Genomic DNA, 20791 nt, shown 5'->3' with positions numbered 1-20791 from the left:
ACACAGCCAGCAGTTGAAAAACTCCCTCATTAAAGGGTCGCATTAAAAATAACTGTAATAACAAAAAATGGAAAAGAAACAGTCTATGCAGCAGGACAGACAGTAGTCGCTATGGAATTTATCTTAAAGTATTTAAGCACAACATTTCCCATTGAAAAGGTGAGCTGAAGTGAAATAGGAGGAGCCTCATGTGGAGCTTAAACACTGCTATAGATCTTTTGGAACAGAAGACCTGTTTCTGTGCTGTAAATACTACGTGATTCTATGTATTTCCTTGTTTAAGGTGTAAACCCAGCTTATTTGAAGACAAGGTGTGACATTCATTCCTCTCAACTTTCATTGCAGCAGTCTGAGGCTCCATATGGTGCATGATTGATTGTGACTTTCTTGTGATTCAGTTTTCTGAAGAAACTTGCACAACACTTTTGGCATTCTGAGTCTTCCAAATGTCTCTGCTGCTATCTTGCTAATTGAGTCGTCCTGTTGCTGTTCCCTTGAAATAGTTATAGAAACTACATTGAATTGGAATGGTAACTTTATTGCTAATATTTATTAAACTTTCTTTATGCTCACATCCATACAATAATGTATTGCCCAGACTGGTTATGTTAAATATCAAATTAAACTCCCATCTTTAGTACAGGCAGCTCACCTAAATAATGTAGAAATAAACATTCCAATCAATTATGTCTAAATGGATGACAAAGTGTGACTTTTTTGCCAACGTTACATTTTATATTGAGAGGCCAGAGTCCAAAATGTCCTGGAACTGCTCCTGCTCGGCAACCGTAGCGTCATTAGAAGAGTGGCACATAGCTTGTTTGCATACAGAGTTTGTGCTGTTCTTCCGGTGAAGTTACAACATCAGAGCGGGACCAACCATAGGAATATTCAAGAACGGGATCTTAAGTTTAGAGGGAGGAATTATAGGTTTGTATAAAGGGAGACAAGTTGAAAAGTTAAATCAAGAGCTTGTCTTTCCATAAACATTGCATATGTGAAGTCAAGGGTTTCGATCTGCATGTCCCAAGTGTAGACCATTGCCTACTGAGACTCATTATTGAACAATAGAACACATGTAGCATCCAATGTTCTTTTTATTTAATAAATCTATGTAAAGTAAATGGAAAATAATGAATTGTGCACCTGATTTTCCAATATGCACTCCCAGTAGGCAAAGCTTCATCCTGGGAGAGCTTGATTGGAAAGTGAATCCTTATCACTTTCAGAGATGAGAAATACTTCTGCTCCCTTTGAAAATTTAACCTAATGGCTGGAAATTCTGCAGAAGATCAGCAGAAACATTGGAGAAACATCTTAAATCATTGCCTGTGCCATTTCTCCAGGGTTTCCATTGGTCTCCTGACAAAGTTACGGTGGACATTTGGGAGAAATCTGACAGCACATTTAATTGCAGTTATATATCATCTAGAGGGTGAATTGTTTTGGGACTTCTCTTGTTCCCCCAATGTAAATGGGGTTTCTGTTGAACTTCTACCAAAGTCACAATGGAAGAAAGGGAGAAACCCTAAGGAAATTCAACCCATTCGTGTCTCACATTTTGTGGCACACTTCAGAATATTTTTAAAAGACATGGAGACAAAAAAACATCATGACAGTACAGCTCTAGCACAAAAAAGGTTGTCAAAACAAACTGATATCTGTGGTGCTTGTGATTGTGAGATTCATATCTTCCGCTCTCATAACCCACTGCCTGTAGTGTATTACCTTTTTTATATATATTTTGAACTCCTTAAAGGTGGCAAACCAGCAATAAACCGCTACTCAATTCCTCATTCATCTAGAGTGTGCTTAGCATCGAAAGAATCTTGGCCCTTGAATAAATATCAAGGCAGGGGCTATTTATTGCCTCATCCTCTCCTCTCCTGTGTAATGGGAGCAATGAATTAAGTGGTACTACAGCTTATTAATCATCAATATTCAAAGATTTTAGCCGTGTTAGTCAGGTACTTATTTTATCATGTTGTAAAATTAAATCTCACTTTCCTGTCTGTCAAAGTCATCTGTAAAAGGTCCAACAAACACCCTGCCTTGAAGTGAATCTTCCGGTCCATTAAAAAAAAGTAATAACCAATGATATACAATTTCAGTCTCATCAATTTTGTCAAGGATTATGTATTATCAAAATGTAATAAATTAGTAGACATGATGAAAGAACACAAAAGAGTACTGGAATCAAGACTTTCAAATCACATCATGCTTTGTATGCCAACACCCAAAATAAATACAATTGGCTAGAATTTCCAAAGAGGTTCTCCTGATTTCTCACCAGAACTTCAACATAAGATTGGAGGAAACCAAGAGAACGGATTTGAATGGTCATCTACATCATTACTTTGGGGCTCCCATCAATCTTCCACCAACATTATGGTGGCAAATTTGCAAAATATTATTATTTTGCGAAGCTTCTCAGTGATAATGGTACACTCACAGGTGGCTGTCAGGGAAGCCTAAGGAGTGCTTAGCTAATGTAGCAGCCTCCGCATTTTATGCATACTTCCAGCATGGAGCATCCCACCATGAAATTTGATATATGTAATGTCAATTTAGCTCTCCAAAACAGAGTGAATGCTATTGCATTTCTAGTCTATGCAAAAGATACAGGCCTAGATTTTATGGTCAGTGAAGTGTAGACACACACTACTGACCGAGAAGAGGGCAGCCCAGAAAGACTAGAGAGCTCTATAACTTCACCTTTCTGGCCCTTAATTTCATGCTAGTGCCAGCTACAGGGGATCTGTGGCATCCACCAACCTTTTGTCATCATGCAAGAGAGGCAGCAATCATATTGAAGAATGCTCACAAACAGCAAACCAGTAAGTCATAAGCAGGTTTTAATATTCATTTTTATGATTTTAGGTGGTGAAATAAAGATTGAGAGATACACATAGGAATAAGTTGGAAGCTGTAGTATCATAGAAACATAGAAACTAGGAGCAGGAGTAGGCCATTCGGCCCTTCGAGCCTGCTCCGCCATTCATTATGATCATGGCTGATCATCCAACTCAATAGCCTGCTCCCGCTTTCTCCCCATATCCTTTGATCCCTTTCGCCCCAAGAGCTATATCTAACTCCTTGAAAGCATACAATGTTTTGGTCTCAACTACTTTCTGTGGTAACGAATTCCACAGGCTCACCACTCTCTGGGTGAAGAAATTTCTCCTCATCTCAGTCCTAAATGGTTTACTCCATATCCTCAGACTGTGACCCCTGGTTCTGGACTCCCCTACCATCGGGAACATCCTTCCTGCATCTACCCTGTCTAGTCCTGTTAGAATTTTATAGGTTTCTATGAGATCCCCCCTCATTCTTCTGAACTCCAGCAAATGTAATCCTAATCGACTCAATCTCTCCTCACATTTCAGTCCCGCCATCCCAGGAATCAGTTGGGTAAACCTTCGCTGCACTCCCTCTATAAGCAAGTACATCATTCCTCAGATAAGGAGACCAAAACTGCACACAATATTCCAGGTGTGGTCTCACCAAAGCTCTGTACAATTGCAGCAAGACATCTCTGTTCCTGTATTCGAATCCTCTGGCTATGAAGGCCAATATACCGTTTGCCTTCTTTACCGCCTGCTGCACCTGCATGCTTACCTTTAGCAACTGGTGTACAAGGACACCCAGGTCTTGTTGCATCTTCCCCTCTCTCAATTTATAACCATTCGAATAATAATCTGCCTTCCTGTTTTTGCTACCAAAATGGATAACCTCACATTTATCCATATTATACTGCATCTGCCATGCATTTGCCCACTCACTCAGCTTGTTCAAATCATACTGAAGCATCTCTGCATCCTCTCCACAGCTCACCCTCCCACCCAGCTTTGTGTCATCTGCAAATTTGGAGATATTACACTTAATTCCCTCATCTAAATCATTAATATATATTGTGAATAACTGGGGTCCCAACACCGATCCCTGCAGTACCCCACTAACAAACTTTATGATGTTTTAATTATTTTAAAGATCCATATACCTTTGATAAACCATGGACTAGAGAAATTTGACATGCCACAAATGAAAAACTAATTTTTCAGAGAGGTTGTTCATCAGTAAAATCCAGTTACATGTCATCTATCAAGGCATAACATTTTCAAGGGTTTTAACAGCGAGAATACTAGTGTAAAATGTGAAAGTTCATATCAATTCAATGATTTCGAATTGATTTCCATTTGCAATGAATTCAACAGCACACTCTTTGGGGGAGCAGGGAATTACCAAGAGCAATTTCTGGATTTGCATATTTAACTGCATGTGTGAATGCTGAAACTCGCTGTCAGTTTCACAGAGTAATGACAAAAAATACTGACCTTATCCATCATTAGAACCACAAATGAGGGAATTCTCCATGCCTACTGGCATCAATCATATTTGGCGTCGTGAGTGGACAATATGGCAAGAAGGTCAAAAATTGGTTTCACCACATTGTGAAACCAGTTTGCAATCGTCCGCTCTGCCCGTCAATGGCGGGCCACATTTCCTGCTATTGGACATTGGGAACTTCATTGTAATACATCTGTATATCATTATAAGTCCAGCGTGTTGTAATTGTCCCCCCGTGCTGCATCATCCGAGCATGTCAGCGTGATTGCACGCCGACATGTTTCACAACTGAACATAAGCGATGTGCACCTGGCGGGCTGCACTTTGCTAAGGACTTTGAGGCTTATGTGCCTACCTTGCTTTGGGAAGCACTCACAGCCATCAGTGCCAGGCTTCACAGGCAGAACCACATCAGTTTGAGCGGGGTTCATGGGCAGGTCTCTATTTATGAGGCTAGGCATAAGGTGGGGGTGGTTTTTCAATGGCTGCAGGGCTAGGGCTTGCTTGAGGAAGGGGGAGAAGTGGCCTCAGGCAAGGGAAGAGGCTGCAGGGCTAGGGCATTGATTGGGAAGGGGGGCATCCCAGGATGTGTGTGGGAACACACATTGATCTGTGCAAGTGGCCTCAAAAGGGTGAGGGCTGAGGAAGCAGTCTCCATAGATGAGGCCAGATGGAGATATGAAGGTGTGTGTGAGAGAGTGAGTGGTGATGCCCCTTGAACTGGCAGTGAGTGAGATGCCAGTGAATGTGTGCTGGGCTTGTGAATGTGTGAGTTTAGAGTAATGAGAAGGTTGCCTTACCCTAATGGCACGGATGAGATCATTCATCTGTTTTCTGCACTGGATGGCGAACCTCTTCTTGCACAGCATTGGCACTGACCACCACTGCCACTGCCTCCCATGCCAGAGTGGTGACACTGATGGGCCTCCTGCACCATATGGGGGTAGAGGACATCACGGCGAGCTTCAACGGTGTCCAGAAGGCATCCCAGGGATGCGTCACTGAATCGGGGGGCTGCGCTCTTCTTGGCTTTTGGGGCCATGTGTTAACTGGTGCCCCCCTGGGCTGGAAGCACTGCGGGTGTGCGCATCGCTGCACTTTAAATATGGCACCCAGCATGAGGAAATGGTGACAAGCCGGCAAGGCGGGTGAATTGGAGGCCGTCCGCCAGCTAAATGGCGTGTTTCCTAGGAATCCATGATTAATGAGATGGAATTGGAATGAGAAGACGTGAAAACCCGCCATTGCGGCCAACGGGTAAAATGTCCTTTTTCCTTCCAGCTACTGCACTTAGTGCAAATATGGGACGATTCAACCCAAAATCTGGAGCCATAAGAGCCATTATCCTGTCACAAACACTTTCATTACAATATCTTCTGATGCTGTTTTCCTTCATCATTGAGCAGCTAAGATGATGGGACAAAGCCCAAAGTGTAGGACAGTATTGAAGTTGTAAAGAGTAAATTAGAAAGTGAAGGAATTAAGAATTAATTAATTAAGAAATGTCGTGAAACCCATTTGCAATCGTCTGCACCGCCCATCAATGGTGAGCCATAAGAATGAAATAATTAAGAACAGACTCGAAACGTTAACTCTGTTTCTCTCTCCATAGATGCTGCCAGACCTGCTGAGTTTTTCCAGCATTTTCTGTTTTTAGTTCAGATTTTCATCATCTACAGTATTTTGCTTTTATTTAATTAAGAATGTGACTGAGCTTTGTTGATAGCACACTCACCTCTACCTCAGAAGGTTGCCATTCAAACTCCATTTGAAGACTTAAGAAAATAATTTAAGATGCTGCCTAATGCGGTACTAAGTCCAATCATCAGCTTTTGCTCTTACCTCTTATGACTCCACCTTTAGCCCAAATTTATGTGTTAACACTCTTTCAGCCACTGAATTGTGAGAGGACTTGAATTTATATGAATTTTTGTTATCTGCAAAATATTAATCTCACCTGGGATCCCAATTAGAATACTATTAAGTGCACTAGAGTCAGAGTTCCCATCTCTGTTGCTGTTCTGGGAATCCTGCTGAAAAGTATCTAAGTGGACACTGGATGAGGAAAGACCAGACTCAAATTTCATGCTTCACACAGTTAAATCGTTTATAGTCATATTATTATACTGTGGTATAATATGATGGAAAAAAAACCAAAAACATTATGTATGCGAACACCTAGGGCCAAGCTTTCATGTTGGAGACAGGAATCAGAAAATGGGACTAATTCCAAGTCCCATTTAAACTTCGTCTCGAGACTGCTGGGGGGCAGGATTTTCCAGGGATCCAGGCTCTAAGTAGCCTGGAGATGGGCCTGCTGCCTCCAGTAGCAGGCCTGAGGCAGAAATCAAGGTGGGCAAATCCAGAGAGGGCAGGTTAAAAGGCCTGCCTCCATTCCCAAAAAAACCTCAGCTTGGTGCTTCCAATTCAATCAGCAGCTCATCTATACACAGTAGAACCTTTTGCCCATTTTAAATGCTATCCCCCTCATCCTACCCCCTCACTCTCCTTATTCTCACACCCTCACTCCCCTCATCCATTATCCACTTTATTAGCAGAACTGATAAACCCTATTAAAACAATTTGAAGCCATTTGAATAACCCATAAAACTCCCCAAGTAAATAAGCAGACTCTTCAAAATAGCTGTGTAAACAGAGTTGAGCACTTGTAAAGCAATCAGGCAGCTGGATTGCAGCCAAAAGCCCATAAAACTTCCCAGGTAAATAACAGACTTTAGAACTGCTATATGTCTAGACTGAACATATAAAAGCAATGGGAAAAGATTAAACTTTTATAATGGTTATCAGACAAAGCTACCCTTTTAACAGTGTAAACTGTACTCTATATTTTTATCCCCTAGGTTAACTTTTTATTAACTAATCTGAAGAGTTTCCCAATTTACAATGTTGATCTTTTACTTGACAGCTTGCCAGCTGGCAGAAGTAACAACCTGGTAAACACACTGTTTAAGGGGTAGTTACATTTTCCAGTTGGACAAAGTCAACACGATTTATGAAAGGGAAATCATATTTGAAAAATTTATTAGAGTTTTCTGAGGATGCCTCTAGTAAGGCAGATAAAGGGAAGCCAGTAGATGGATTTCCAAAAGGCATTTGATAAGGTGTCACATAAAAGTTTAATAGGCAAGATAAGGAGTCATGGAGTTGGGGGTAATATATTAGCATGGTTAGAGGATTGGTTAACAGATAGGGAGCAAAGAGTGGGCATAAATGGGGCAGCTTCAAGTTGGCAGACTCGGACTGGTGGAGTGTTGCAAGGATCAGTGCTGGTGCATCAGCTATTTACAATCTATATTAATGACTTAGACAAGGAGGCAAAGTAATGTATCTAAGTTTGCTGATAATACAACATTAGGTTGAAATGTAATGAGGAGAACACAGAGGCTGCAAAGAGATATAGACAGGTAAAGTGACTGGACAACAAGATGGGAGATGGAGCATAATGTGAAGAAGTGTGAGGCTATTCACTTAGGCTGTAAGAATAGGAAGGCAAGTTTTTCTTTTAAATAAAGGTGTGAAATATATAAATGTTGATGTTTAGAGAGACTTGTGTGTGCTCATACAAGGAACACAGAAAGTTAGCATGCAGGTATAGCAAGCAATGAGGAGGTAAATGTCGTTTTGGCCTTCATTGTAAGGGGATTAGAGTACAAGAGTAAAGAAGTCTTACTACAGTCATAGAGGGCTTTAGTGAGACCAGACCATAGGAATACTGTGTGCAGTTTTGGTCTCCATATTTAAGGAAGCATATATTGCTTTGGAGGGAGTACATCGAAAATTCACTAGATTAGTCCTTGGGATGAGAGGGTTGTCTTATGATGAAAGGCTGAGTAAATTGGGCCTATATTCTCTGGAGTTTAGAAGAATGAGAGATGATCACATTGAAATATACAAACTTTTGAAGGCATTGACGGGGTAGACACTAAAAGGTTGTTTCCACTGGCTGGGGAATCTAAAACACAGGGTCTCAGCATAAGGAGACGATCATTTAGAACTGAGATAAGCAGAAATTTCTTCACTCAAAGGATGAATTCTCAACCCCAGAGGGTTGTGGATATTCCATCTTTGACTATAATTAAGGCTGAGATAGACAGATTTTGGTCTCTCAGGGAATCAAGGGATATGGGGAGAGGGCTGAAAAGTGGAGTTGAAGCCCAAGATCAGCCATGATCATATTGAATGGCAGAGCAGGTTCAATGGGCCATATGTCTACATCTGCTCCTCTCTCTTGTGTTCTTGTATAATTACAGCACTGTGATAACTCACCTCAATAAATATAGACACAGTTGATATTCCAGCATTTAATGATGAATTGTAAAGGATGCAAAGCCATTTTGTTTACCTTTTATGCTCTTTCCCCTCTAATCCATAGTTCACACCTCCATACAGCTGGTGTAAAACCCAATAGCTGCTAAAGTCTGTCAGCCCCCATGAATATTAAAAATCCTACCTGGAGTGGGGTCTCAATGAGCCCACGACATTCTCAGTTGCCTTCCTAATAGCAATAAGTGGGTTCCAGGACCCACTTTCTCCCCCAGCCTTGTGAAAATGGCCAAGAGCGAAAGTTGAGGCAGGACTTCCAGGTCCCTTTTCAGCTCTGGCATTGGCGGTTTGGTGGTGGAATTCTTACTTGCCATGCGGGAGGCCCGAGTTTGATTCCTGACCAATGCAAGACATATCCTTTAGGGGAGGCAGTGGCATAGTGGTATTACCATTGGACTAGTATTCCAGAGACCTAGGATAATACTTTCAGGACACAGGTTCAAATCCCACCAGGGCAGATGGTGAAATTTGAATCCAATAAAAATCTGGAATTAAAAGTCTGATGATGACCACAAAACCATTGCTGATTGTTGCAAAAACGCATCTGGTTCACTAATGTCCTTTAGGGAAGGAAATCTGCTGTCCCTACATGGTCTGGCCTACATGTGACTCCAGACCCACAGCAATATGGTTGACTCTTAAGTGCCCTCTGAACAAGGGCAATTAGGGATGGGCAATAAATGCTGACCAAGCCAGTGACTCCCATGAACAAATAAAAACAAAGTCAGGATCAAGAAAATCCAGCCCCAGTATATGAAGATCTGCTATATATTTGATTTAAAGATAAAATTACAGTGGTACAAGATTGCTGAACATGGACAACATTATCATTTAACACTTCAACAACAGAGGATCTTCACAGTTAGCAAATTGTTCACAGAATCACAGAATTTTAACGGCACTGAAGGAGGCTATTCAGCCCATCATGATTGCACCAGCTCGCCAAATGAGCATTATGACTTCGTGCTATTGCCCTGCCTTTTCCCCATATCCTTGCAATTGTTACAAGGTGTATCATAAATCAGTCAACACTAACCCACTATTTGTCAAAACATTCCAGTGGGAGATTGTTGTTAAATGTGAAAAAAAATCAACAGTGAAGGATTAAAAAAAATGAATGCTAATGAGGTTTTCCACAAATTTACAAATACAGCAATGTGGTCATCTTCCTATCAAGGACATGCAGCATGCAGCAGCAGGATTTGTTTTAGGTATCATTGTGACATGAGATCGTTATTGAAAGCCTTATGTAATTAAGTAGTAATAATTCTTACAGGGTTAACTTAGCAAAATCTACTAAGATGACAAGTGTACAGCATTATGTAGTATATTTTACAATTTATTGCCATGAATCAACACCTAATGATTCATGAACTCAACTTGGAAAAAATAAGCCTTCATTCTATAAATGCTGGCGTATATTCTTTACATTCATTAGGTGGTTCATTAAAAGCCCAAGAGTAGAAAATTCCACCATTTGTTCAGGTTTCCAACCATCTGTGTAAAATGAGATTTCTACTGCTACATCTCGAATTAGTTCTTTTTGTTTAAGATTGAAGAAAACAGTCTTCCTTTTGGTTGAGGAAGGCACTTAAATCTATCAGCTATCAAATGATCACAACAGTCTCTTTGACATATCCTAGCCTTATCAAAATATTCACTGTATTCCAAAGAATTGGAGTCAGAGATAATGGATTGGGTTTTAACTTGGCGATGTGCTGGTAGTTGGCGAGCCTGGTAGCACGCAGGGAACCCAAAAGTCTCAGCAGCACATTTGTCAGTGACCTTTTAATGCAGCCACTGCGTTTGCACCTGACCTTTAGGTTTCCTGTTCAATTAACGCCAGTGATGATGACCTGTGCGAGTCTATTTCAGCTGAAATATATACAGAGATTCTGCTTAACATGAAATTTGAAGGATTGTCCTGGTGCTTGAATAGAGTAACAATGTGAGGGGACTATGCTATCCTGGTGCTAAGCCCAGAGATGGTGCTGTGAGCTGAAAGGCCCCACAGGAAGATGTTGTTCGCTGCTGAGGTGAGCAAGAAGTCTGGCACAGAGAACAAGAAATCGGTAAGGAGCTGAGTGGCAGGACTGTGGTGCCCACCCTCCTGCATACAGTGCCACAAGAGGTTTAATGAGGGTTGGGGTTAGGTAGGTTAGGTGAGTGGCATGGCATTTTTAACTATCTCTAGCCCCATCACTATGCCTTCCCAAGCCTGCTCTGGCACATCTTTCCTAATATCAGCTCATGTTGTAGGTGTACACATCCCTCTCTGTCTAGGCACCTCCTCACAACTCCATCTGATCATCCGCCATTGACACTTACCCTCAGCTTAATATAATGTCACACCTATCCCCTCAGTGACCCTCCACAAATGTTGCCCATCCATTGACTCAATACACTCCTTTGCTCTCAATCATTGATCTCTTCTTCCTGCCCTTACAAGAGCAGATCAAACAGAAAACCAAGGAGAGGCAGAGAGCCAGGGGTGGTACTCCAGCCGCCTCCATACTGACTTCAGCAAAGGAGGCAGCGTTGAAGATAAATAAAGTCTCACTGTGCTTAGCCATCAGAGGTGGAAAGATGAGGCCACCCCAGCTACCTGGTGATGGAGTTAAATTGCACACAGCCACATGGCATGAACTTGATATTGGCAGAAAGTGAATTATGATCATGCACATAATGTAGCCTTCTTACCTTGACAGTTCTGAACGATGTCTTTCATCACCCAAAGGCCCATCAAGCATCCTGCAGGAGGAGGACAAAGACTTCTGAGAGGACATCAATCACTTTAAGGGTGCACCATCATGGACCTCATGCAGATTGTCCACCAGATCAGATCCTAGTGGAACTGGCAAGTTGGATTCTCACGTGATGTTTCACTCATCACAAGTGAACAGCAGAAGCTGTTAGAGGCAGGAGCAGCAGTGAAGAGGCCCTACCAGAGGATGCAGGACACTCCAAGTTCTGGTCAGCTGGACCCCAATGCTGCGTCTCGGGGACTATCCAGGCAGGGGATAATTCTGGAGCAGCAGCAGAAAATGTGTGACCTCCTGTCAGCATTTCCAGCCGCAATGCATATCCTTAGAGAGAGGTTGGAGGGGTCTGTCCCTAACATGACCACCATAATGTTCCAGGCTTTCGTTATGATGTCAACATCCTTGGAAAGAGTGGCTACACCTGCATAAAACATCAGGTAAGTCAGGCGACTGAGTGCATGCTGACCCTCACCAATGCTTGCGCCCTTTAAATGCAACCTGATACCTTGGTCTTGGTCATTCAGTGCCTCATTACATGCAGAAATCTGTTCTCCAGCTCATTGCTAACAGAGATGTGTAGGTGGGCCATGAGAGAGCAGATGGAGAAAGGGGACATGGAACATGTGGACTCTGCTCAAAATGCTTTCTTTTCTCACCCACTGCCACCCCCTGTCCCCCAAATGCTATCACAGTCAGAGCCCCACGTACTACCTCCTGTCCTGATGGCTGAGTCTGTCCCTGCACTGGTGCAGGTGGGGCAATCTTTGTTGGGGTCTCACAGGCTCCCAAATTGAGAGGATGTGACAAAGGGCATCTTAGCAGTCAGAACAGGGAGAGGAGCAGCCTGTCTCCACTGAAGTCACTGTGATATCACCACATAGAAGTAGTAGACAAAAGAAAATTAAAGATTAGTAGCTGCACAGAGTATTTAATTCAATTTTAGATTGTTAAGTTTCTGTTTAATTTTTTCTGTGGAACAAAACTACTGCTTGCTGCATCTTCCTTTAATGCCTATTTTTGCCTGTTGCCTGGCAAGTGGTCTTCTCACTTGGGACGAATGGTAAAACAAGAGTTAAAGCTAAGCAACTGATATGTGTTGATTGTAGGCTTGTTTTGTATTGGGGGGGGAGGTGAGTTTAGAATTTGGCTACCAGATGGGTGCACTGCTTCAGTTGAACTGAAGTGTACCAATATTACCAATAGCATCCGAGACATTCCAGGCAGCTATGTGTGCTGCTGTTGGTGCCTTCATCACGTCAAGTCCCTCCACTTCCTGCTCATCATGTAGCACCTTCCCCTCCTCCTCCAAAGAGGCAGTGTGCTCAGCGGCTTCATTCTCCTGTCCTCGCGTTATACAATATTGTGAAAGGCGCAGCACACCACTGCACTATCATTCTGGATATCAGGAACGTGCTGCTTACTGAAGGGCGACCCCACATTTGTCCAGGCACCCAAGGCACATCTTCAGCATCCCAATTGATTGCTCAATGACAGCTCTCACTGCTAGTTGGCTTTGGCTGTACCTTGCCTGGGCATCATTTTCTGGACTCTTCAGCTATGTCATCAGCGGCGATCCTTGTCTCCAAGAATCCTTCCACTAACTCTGCTTTGAGGCATGAAGATCTCAGGGAGGTGTGACTATCACCGGACAAAAACAGCATTGTGGCATGTCCCTGGGAATCTTGCAATAACATGCAAGATAATCTTTTTTGCGGTTGCACATGGGCTGCACATGTGGGTAGTCGATGACTCCGTGTACCAATGAGGAGCCAGCAAGAGCTGCAGAGCTGAGCGCCCACTCACCCGTTCATTCTGACTGGCCTCTTCAGTTGCAAAGCATACAAGCCCAACAGGGCACAGGCCACCTCTGAGATGCATTTATGGACAGCAGACTATGAAATTCAGCAAATATTTGCTGCTGATCCCTGGGAGGTGCCAAGAAATTAACGGCAGTGGTGACTTTGACAGCCACCTATAAAGCATGTCCACCTGATAACTTTGGCATCAGGTCTGATTCCAGGAGGTTGCAAATGTTAGCGACCCTGGACTCTTAAACCCTGAGCCTCCTAAGACACTGGTGTCCAGACATGTCCAGAAAGCTTATCCCCTGCCTGTAAATCTTGTGTTGGGGGTATCGCCTCCTGTGAGCTGCACCTCTGTGCTCATCACTTCTCTCTTGTGGACCAGCAGGTGGGCTAGTAGAAGACGGCTGCTGCAACTGGAGTTGTTATTCATTTTGTTCCTCATCTAAGGTCCAAGGTAAAACTGCAGAATTAGTACCGATGTTGAACTGAAAGTTGGCAGATGGGGAGTGTAGATCAAACACACTACACTTCATATTAGAAATGATCTCCAAAGTAGTGAAAGTATATTTGCGGAATGAGTCACGTAAGCAAAAGTCTTTCAGTTCAACAAGGAAGCAGCAGTGAGATCCCAGTACTTTAAGGATTTTTTTGCTTATCATTTGTTCAGTCCCCTCAAACCCTGTGGACTTCTCACCTTGGTTTCACTAGCAAGTTTCACAAAGCCTGAGAAACCCATGTATACACAGTTAAAGTTCAAATCCACAGTTTAAAAAGCTCGCAGTGAGCATTTTACATATTACGATTGGCAGCCCGCCTCTCCCATAGAGGCTTCACATGCACAGCACGCATGCTGAAGTAAAGGTGTAATTTGGCGGGTTGCTGTTGGTTTCCTGATGCGGCGTCAATTTTACCCTTTCAACTGGACAGCCATTCCCAAATTCATTCTCTTTATCAGGTTAAAGCTCCTCCAGTCACAGCATTATCAGAGACCAACTTCAGCATGAACCACACAAACAAAATCACACTAAAATAACAGCACTCACACAGCACACAAAAAACTGAATAAAAATCAGTGCATTTAATTTCATATGTTTATTTGTCCTGGGAAGATTAAATGGAAAAATTACCAACGGGAAAAACAACTCAAGGATCAAGAAATTTAGACAAAAGTGGAGTCACCAATAAAAGAAAGCAAGTGCTAGGATAACAGAAATAAAAGCAGTCAACAAAGGCAAACAGTCAAAAGCTCACTTATCTTGCCAGCTGCTAGGGCTTTTTGATCAGCTCATCCTGCAGCGTTTCAGTTGACTACCATTCCTCTGCACCAATAGTCCTTCCCACAATCAGTTCAAGTTCTCGCACCAACCCAAAGAGTGCACTCAACCCAAACACCAATGAGTCTTTCAGTCAAAACACATTGCCTAGTCAACAAATATTCAACAAATAGAGTTTGCACATCAAGAAATCTATAAAAAGAACCTTTCATTGAAAATGAACATTAACACGTCTTTTCATGAATGAACACCTTGGTGTAAGCCTCTAGTGCTCGGTCCATGTTCTCCCCCCACCTCTTCTCCTGATTCTACAAGGTGAAATCCCCATGGCTTCCGCATGGAAAGTAGAAGGCTTCTGTGTCTCCTACCTGTTTAAAAACTAAGAGCTACGCTGTTTGTTTCTAATCCAATGAGTTCCCCCTATTTTCATTGATTCTCCATTTGCTCTCTTAGCTGCCATTGGGATTTCCCTCAGAAGACCGAGGGGGAAAACTGAAGGAGGAAATAAATAATATTGCAAAGTACATTTCTAAACAAAAACTAAAAATGCAGAGCAAACAAAGAGGAAGAAATGATGAAAGAAATAAGAATAAAGGGAGCTTCAGATACTGTTATAACGTTTTAATTTCCCTAATTTCTCCAACACTCCAATAGATGTGCCTGGCTATCTAATTGGCTGGCATTAGTCATCTGAGGCTTTCACTTCTCTGTAGCTGAAACTGCTGCACCTCCAGAGTGCTGACGGGTTGTCTAAAGAAAAGTTCTTATCATCAGTTTTTTAGGAAAATATGATGACACTATTTTCTGTTTCTTTTCTTGCCCTGTCTGTTGACCCTTAGATCTGTTTGAAATCCCTCCAAAGACATATTTTGCTTTTCTATTTCTTATTATGATTTGAGTTGACATTTTCTGGAGCATTGTACAACCAACTGAATCAAACACTGTACTTTATCACAAAATCTAATTAAAAGTCAAACCCAAAATATTTAAGTGCTACATTTGCACATTTACACTCATAAGAACTTTAGAATAGGAAAGTGCTCTCTGATCTCCAATTATGTTCTTCCACCTCTGCTCCTTCTTTTGGTCAAAGTCTTGAGAATTTTTACCTAGTGTGAATATAGACATGCTCTCTGAACAGACATGAATATAATAAATGTAAGTGCCAATTCTAAAGCTTACCATTTCTTAAAAGGTCATAAATGGCCTCATGTGTTTGTTGTTTTTGTATAAGTATCCAAAATAACCAAAGTTACGGCTGCAATGAAAGTCACAAATGACATCCTCCATGACTGTGATCTTGGCCATGGCGTATTATTCCTCATTGTCCTTCTCCTTATTTCTGCCATCTTTAACAGGATCAATCAGACTGCCCTCCTCCAAATTATCCCTTCAATTGACCAGCTCAGAGGGCCTGCACTCATTTGGTTCAACTCTTACATATCCGACAGTAGCTAATTGAAGCAATGGCTTTTCTTCCCCGTTCTCACCCTATTACATGTAAGACCTTCAATGATCTAACCTTCACCTCCCTACTTCTCTTTCATAATTATGTTTGCCCTTGGTGACACCATCCAAAAAACGTTTCATATTTATGCTTATGAACTTCTCTACCAGCTCTCCCAAGTCATCTACTTGCCTTTATGTTGTCATACTGCTTGTCCATTATCCAGTTCAGGATGAGCCACAATTTCCTCCAGAAAAACATTGTGAAGATCAGAGCCATCATCATTGATCACAAACACTATTTGGTCACCACTAATTCCAGCTCAATACCTGGTCGCTGTCTCAGGCTGAAGCAGAGGATACGCTAAGGTTGCAAACCGTATGTGAGACTGAGCTAAGCTAAGATACTGATCCCATATCATCTCTATCACAGTGATCACCTATCCATAATATTGTCCATCTCCATCAAGCTTCAGTCCACCTTCTATTGAAACCCTCATCCACCATTTGTCACCTTCAAATAATAATAGTCAAATAATCTATGACTCAACTATCCAGCCTCTTATCACCAAAACTTCCCCCAAAACCCTGCTTTCTATATTTTTAACCACATCATTTCCCATTCACCAATCACTTCTGTGCTCACTGACCTACATTGGCTGCCTTCAGTCATCCATTGGCCTTAAGCTTTGGAATTTGCTCTTGAAACATCATTGTTTTCCAACTCCCTCTCCTTCTTTAAGTCTGTCATTAAAACCCATCTCTTTGACCAAGTTCTTAGTCAGACATTCTAATATCTGCTTCTCTGGATTTTTGTCCATTTTAGCCTGAATGCTCTTCCATGAAGCGCCCTGGGGAATTTTTGTCAAAGTCAAGGTGCTATGTCTTTCTTTCGAATGAGATGCTAAGCTGGGTCTTGACTTGACCATAGGCCAACACCTAAAATAGCTGATCTTTTGCTGTTTGTGGAACCTTGAGGAGCATTAAGTGCTCTGTTCCCCATATTACAACGGTAATTGCATTTCAACGTACTTAATTGCCTGTGTTTTTGGATGTCTGGAGATAGTGAAGGACACTATGGGCAGAATTTTCTGCCTGTTGGAGGGGTTGTGCGGGTGCGTTTGTGGGTGGGCGGGTTCCCGATTGGCATCCCCGCTCGGGGGCGTGCCACCATTTTATGTGGGCAGGCCAATTAAGGCCCGCCCAGCGTGACGTCCACCCTGAAGCGCTGTAGGGTGGGGGGGGGGGGGGGCGGGGGGGGTGGATTCCCTGAGCAGGCCTGTGCGCTTCGCACCCACAGATCTCCCTGAGGCAAAGTGCTGCCTCAGGGAGATTGCTTCAACTTTAAAAACTGTGCTGAACAGAGAAGAAAAAAAATTATTGACATGTCCCCTCATGTGACACTGTCACATGAGCTAGGACATGTCAATTACTTGAATGTTAAAAGTTAATAACCATTTTTAAAACCCTCATGGAACCTCATCCCGCCTGTGGATGAGGTTTCATGTTTTTTCAGAAGCCCGCCAGGGCTCCTGGCCTGCCCGGCAACCGTAAGGTTGGACGAACAGCCGTGACAACGACCTCAGTGAGGTCATTAACAGGCCATAATAGGCCGATTTGGCTGCATGCCCGCTGAACTAAAAATCTAATGATATGGGGTGACATTGGGACGCCCGACGTCACCCCGTGTCATTTTATACATTGGTGTGCGGGTCCCGCCCCTGCACGCCGACCGGGAAATTCTGCCCTATATAAATGCTTGCTCTTTCCTTCTTATATCAATACAAGTTGTTGTTGTAAAACAGCATGAAATCTAATTCGCATTTTCAATAAATTTGCTGAACTCCAAATCAAAGTGACCAGAGATGAATCTTTAATTGTGGAAGTCATTGAGCTTGTATTGAGATCTTTAATCTCATGGTTGGAAGAGTGTTTGGCTCTCAAGCTTCATAGCCCTTTCAACTGGAACATGATCATTTAAGAACATCTATGACTGATTGCAGTGGTATTAGTTTTCATGGATTATAAGTGACAAAATAAATCTATGTAAAAATCCAGATCACTCCTTTTTAAAAACAAGTAAAGTCATGCTGAACACTAGAAGATGCATCTTAATGTTGAATTAGTTAAAACCGATTTTAAGTTTTGGTATTATGTAAAAATTTAACACATTACAAATTATAATTCTATTATTCTAAACAAAATAAAAACACAGTCCTGAAAATTTGCAGGCAGAGCCCAGCATAAGATTTAGGGATTGCCCTGCCATGGTTGTTGCCACCGAAGTTCAGGGAACAGGAAACTAAAGCAGTGTTCTGGCATCTGGGGCCACCCTGCTAATAGAAGGGGCAATATCGTGGCATAGGTTACTGGCTGAAAGGGGAAAGGGCACTGGACACTTTCCAGGAATAAGATGACCTAGCCCCACTTTGCTGGTTCTTTTTGAAAAAAAGTTTTGCCTAATCTTTAATAGCCTGCTATTTTACAAAAACAACTTGCATTCATATAAGAAAGAACTTGCATTTATATAGCAACCTTCATGACCGCAGGATGTCCACAAGGTGATTGAGCCTACTTGCATCAGAAGCTAGCTCCTCTTCCTTGGCATATTAGTTTCTGATGGTACTTCACGCAGAGGCGGCAGGAAGTCCTCACATTGAAGTCCTTGTTCACAGCTCTGCCCTCTCTGATGCAGAGAACTAAGCAAGTGGTGGAAGGAGTTTCCTTACTAAGGCCTACACAAATTCCTGCCCGAGGCTGGGTAAGGCCTGGTCTCAGTGGAGTTTGTTCTCATTTAATTGGACTCCCTACGGCAGGGGTTTATGGAACAGAGGTGAGGCGAGAGTGACTGTCCATAACATCAAGGCAGCATTTGACCAAGTGTGGCATCGAGGCCCGAGTAAAACTGAAGTCAATAGGAATCGGGGGAAAGCTTTCCACTGCTGGAGTCATACCAAGCACAAAGGAAGATGGATGTGGTTATTGGAGGTCAATCATCTCTGTCCCAGGACACCTCAGCAGGAGTTCCTCAGGGTAGTTTCCTTGGCCCAACCATCTTCAGCTGTTTCATTAATGATCTTCCTTCCATCCTAAGGTCAGAATGGTGATATTGATTGATGATTGCACAATGTTCAGCACCATTCATGACTCCTCAGTTATTGAAGCAGTCCATGTCCATATGCAGCAAAACCTGGTCAGAATTCAGACTTGGGCTGATAAGTGGCAAGTAACATTCGCCACACAAGTGCCATGCAATGACCAGCTCCAACAAGAGAGAAACCAACCATCTCCCCATGACATTCAATAGCATTACCATTGCTGAATCCTCCACTATAAACATCCTGGGGGCTACCATTGATCAGAAACTAAACTGGACCAGTCATATAAATACTGTGGCTGCAAGAACAAATCAGGGACTGGGAATTCTGTGGAGAGTAACTCACCGCTTGACTCCCCAAAGCCTGTCCACCATCCAAAAGTCACAAGTCAGAGTCTAATGGAATAGTCTCCACTTGCCTGCATGACTGCAGCTCCAGCAACACTCACAAAACTCAACACTACCCAGGGTGAAGCAACCCGCTTGATTGACACCCAATCCACCACCTTAAACATCCAATCTCTCCACCACTGATGCACAGTGACAGCAGTGTGAACAATCTACAAGATGCACTGCAGCAACTCATCATAGTTCCTTCAACAGCACCTTCCAAACCCATGACCTCTATTACTTAGAAGGACAAGGGGCAGCAGATTCATGGGAACACCACCACCTGAAAGTTCCCCTCCATGCTACGTACCATCCTGACTTGGAACTATATCATCGCCATTCACTGTCACTGGGTCAAAATCATGGAACTCCCTCCCTAACAGCACTGGGGGTGTTTCTGCATCACACGGACTGCAGCAGTTAAAGAAGGTGGCTCACCACCACCTTCTCAAGGGCAATTTAAAAAAATAAAATAATTCATGGGATGTGGGCTTCTCAGGCTGGGCCAACATTTACTGCCTATCCCTAGTTGCCTTTTCCAAGTCAGGATGATGAGTGACTTGGGGGGGATCTTCCATAGTATTCCCATCTTCCATGGTATTCCCATCTATTGGCTGCCCTTGTCCTTCTAGATCATAGTGGTCATGGGTTTGGAAGGTGCTGTCGAAGAAGCCTTGGTGAATTCCTGCAGTGCATTTTGTAGATGGTACATACTGCTGCGCTGGGCGTTGGTGGTGGAGGGAAGGAATGTTTGTGGATGTGGTGCCAAGCAAGTGGGCTGCTTTGTCCTGCATGGTGTCAAGCTTCTTGAGTGTTGTAGGAGCTGCACTCATCCAGACAAGTGGCGAGAATTTCATCACACTCCTTACTTGTGCCTTGTAGATGGTGGACAGGTTTTGGGGAGTCAGGAGGTGAGTTACTCATCGCAAGATTCCTAGCCTTTGACCTGCTCTTGTAGCCACAGTATTTATATGGCTAGTCCAGTTCAGTTTCCGGTCAATGGTAACCCCCAGGGTGTTGATAGTGGGGAATTCAGTGATGCTAATGGCATTGAATGTCAAGAGGCGATGGTTAGATTCTCTCTTGTTGGAGATGGTCATTGCCTGGTACTTGTGTGGTGCGAATGTTATTTGCCACTTGTCAGCCCAAGCCTGGATATTGTCCAGGTCTCAATGCATTTGGGCATTCTCAAGGGCAATTAGAGGGGGGCAATAAATGCTGGCCTAGCCAGTGACGTCCATATCCCATGAAAAAAAACATCAACTAAATTTTGCATCTGTATGTCTACATATTTGGAATCTGCACATGACTTATTGGCAGCTAAAA

At 42.8% G+C, this 20791-nt stretch overlaps 1 protein-coding gene across 3 annotated transcripts in view; it reads right to left on the bottom strand.

The window, feature by feature from the left end:
- ndst3 (N-deacetylase/N-sulfotransferase (heparan glucosaminyl) 3) overlaps nucleotides 1-20791 on the bottom strand; it is a 1004816-nt gene that overhangs the window by 882112 nt on the left and 101913 nt on the right. The window contains exon 1 of one of the 3 annotated variants that reach the window (XM_078543148.1): nucleotides 16918-16944. The exons of the other annotated variants lie outside the window; for them this stretch is intronic. The gene's annotated coding sequence lies outside the window, so the exon portion shown is untranslated. Of the gene's footprint in view, nucleotides 1-16917; nucleotides 16945-20791 lie in introns of those variants that run through there. 3 annotated transcript variants of the gene reach the window in all.

The sequence above is a fragment of the Cetorhinus maximus genome, chromosome 1, assembly GCF_964194155.1.
Source record: "Cetorhinus maximus chromosome 1, sCetMax3.hap1.1, whole genome shotgun sequence".
NCBI classification, from domain to species: Eukaryota; Metazoa; Chordata; class Chondrichthyes; order Lamniformes; family Cetorhinidae; genus Cetorhinus; species Cetorhinus maximus.
Note: the sequence above shows the minus strand (reverse complement) of the source record. Positions and strands in the feature narration are given on the sequence as shown.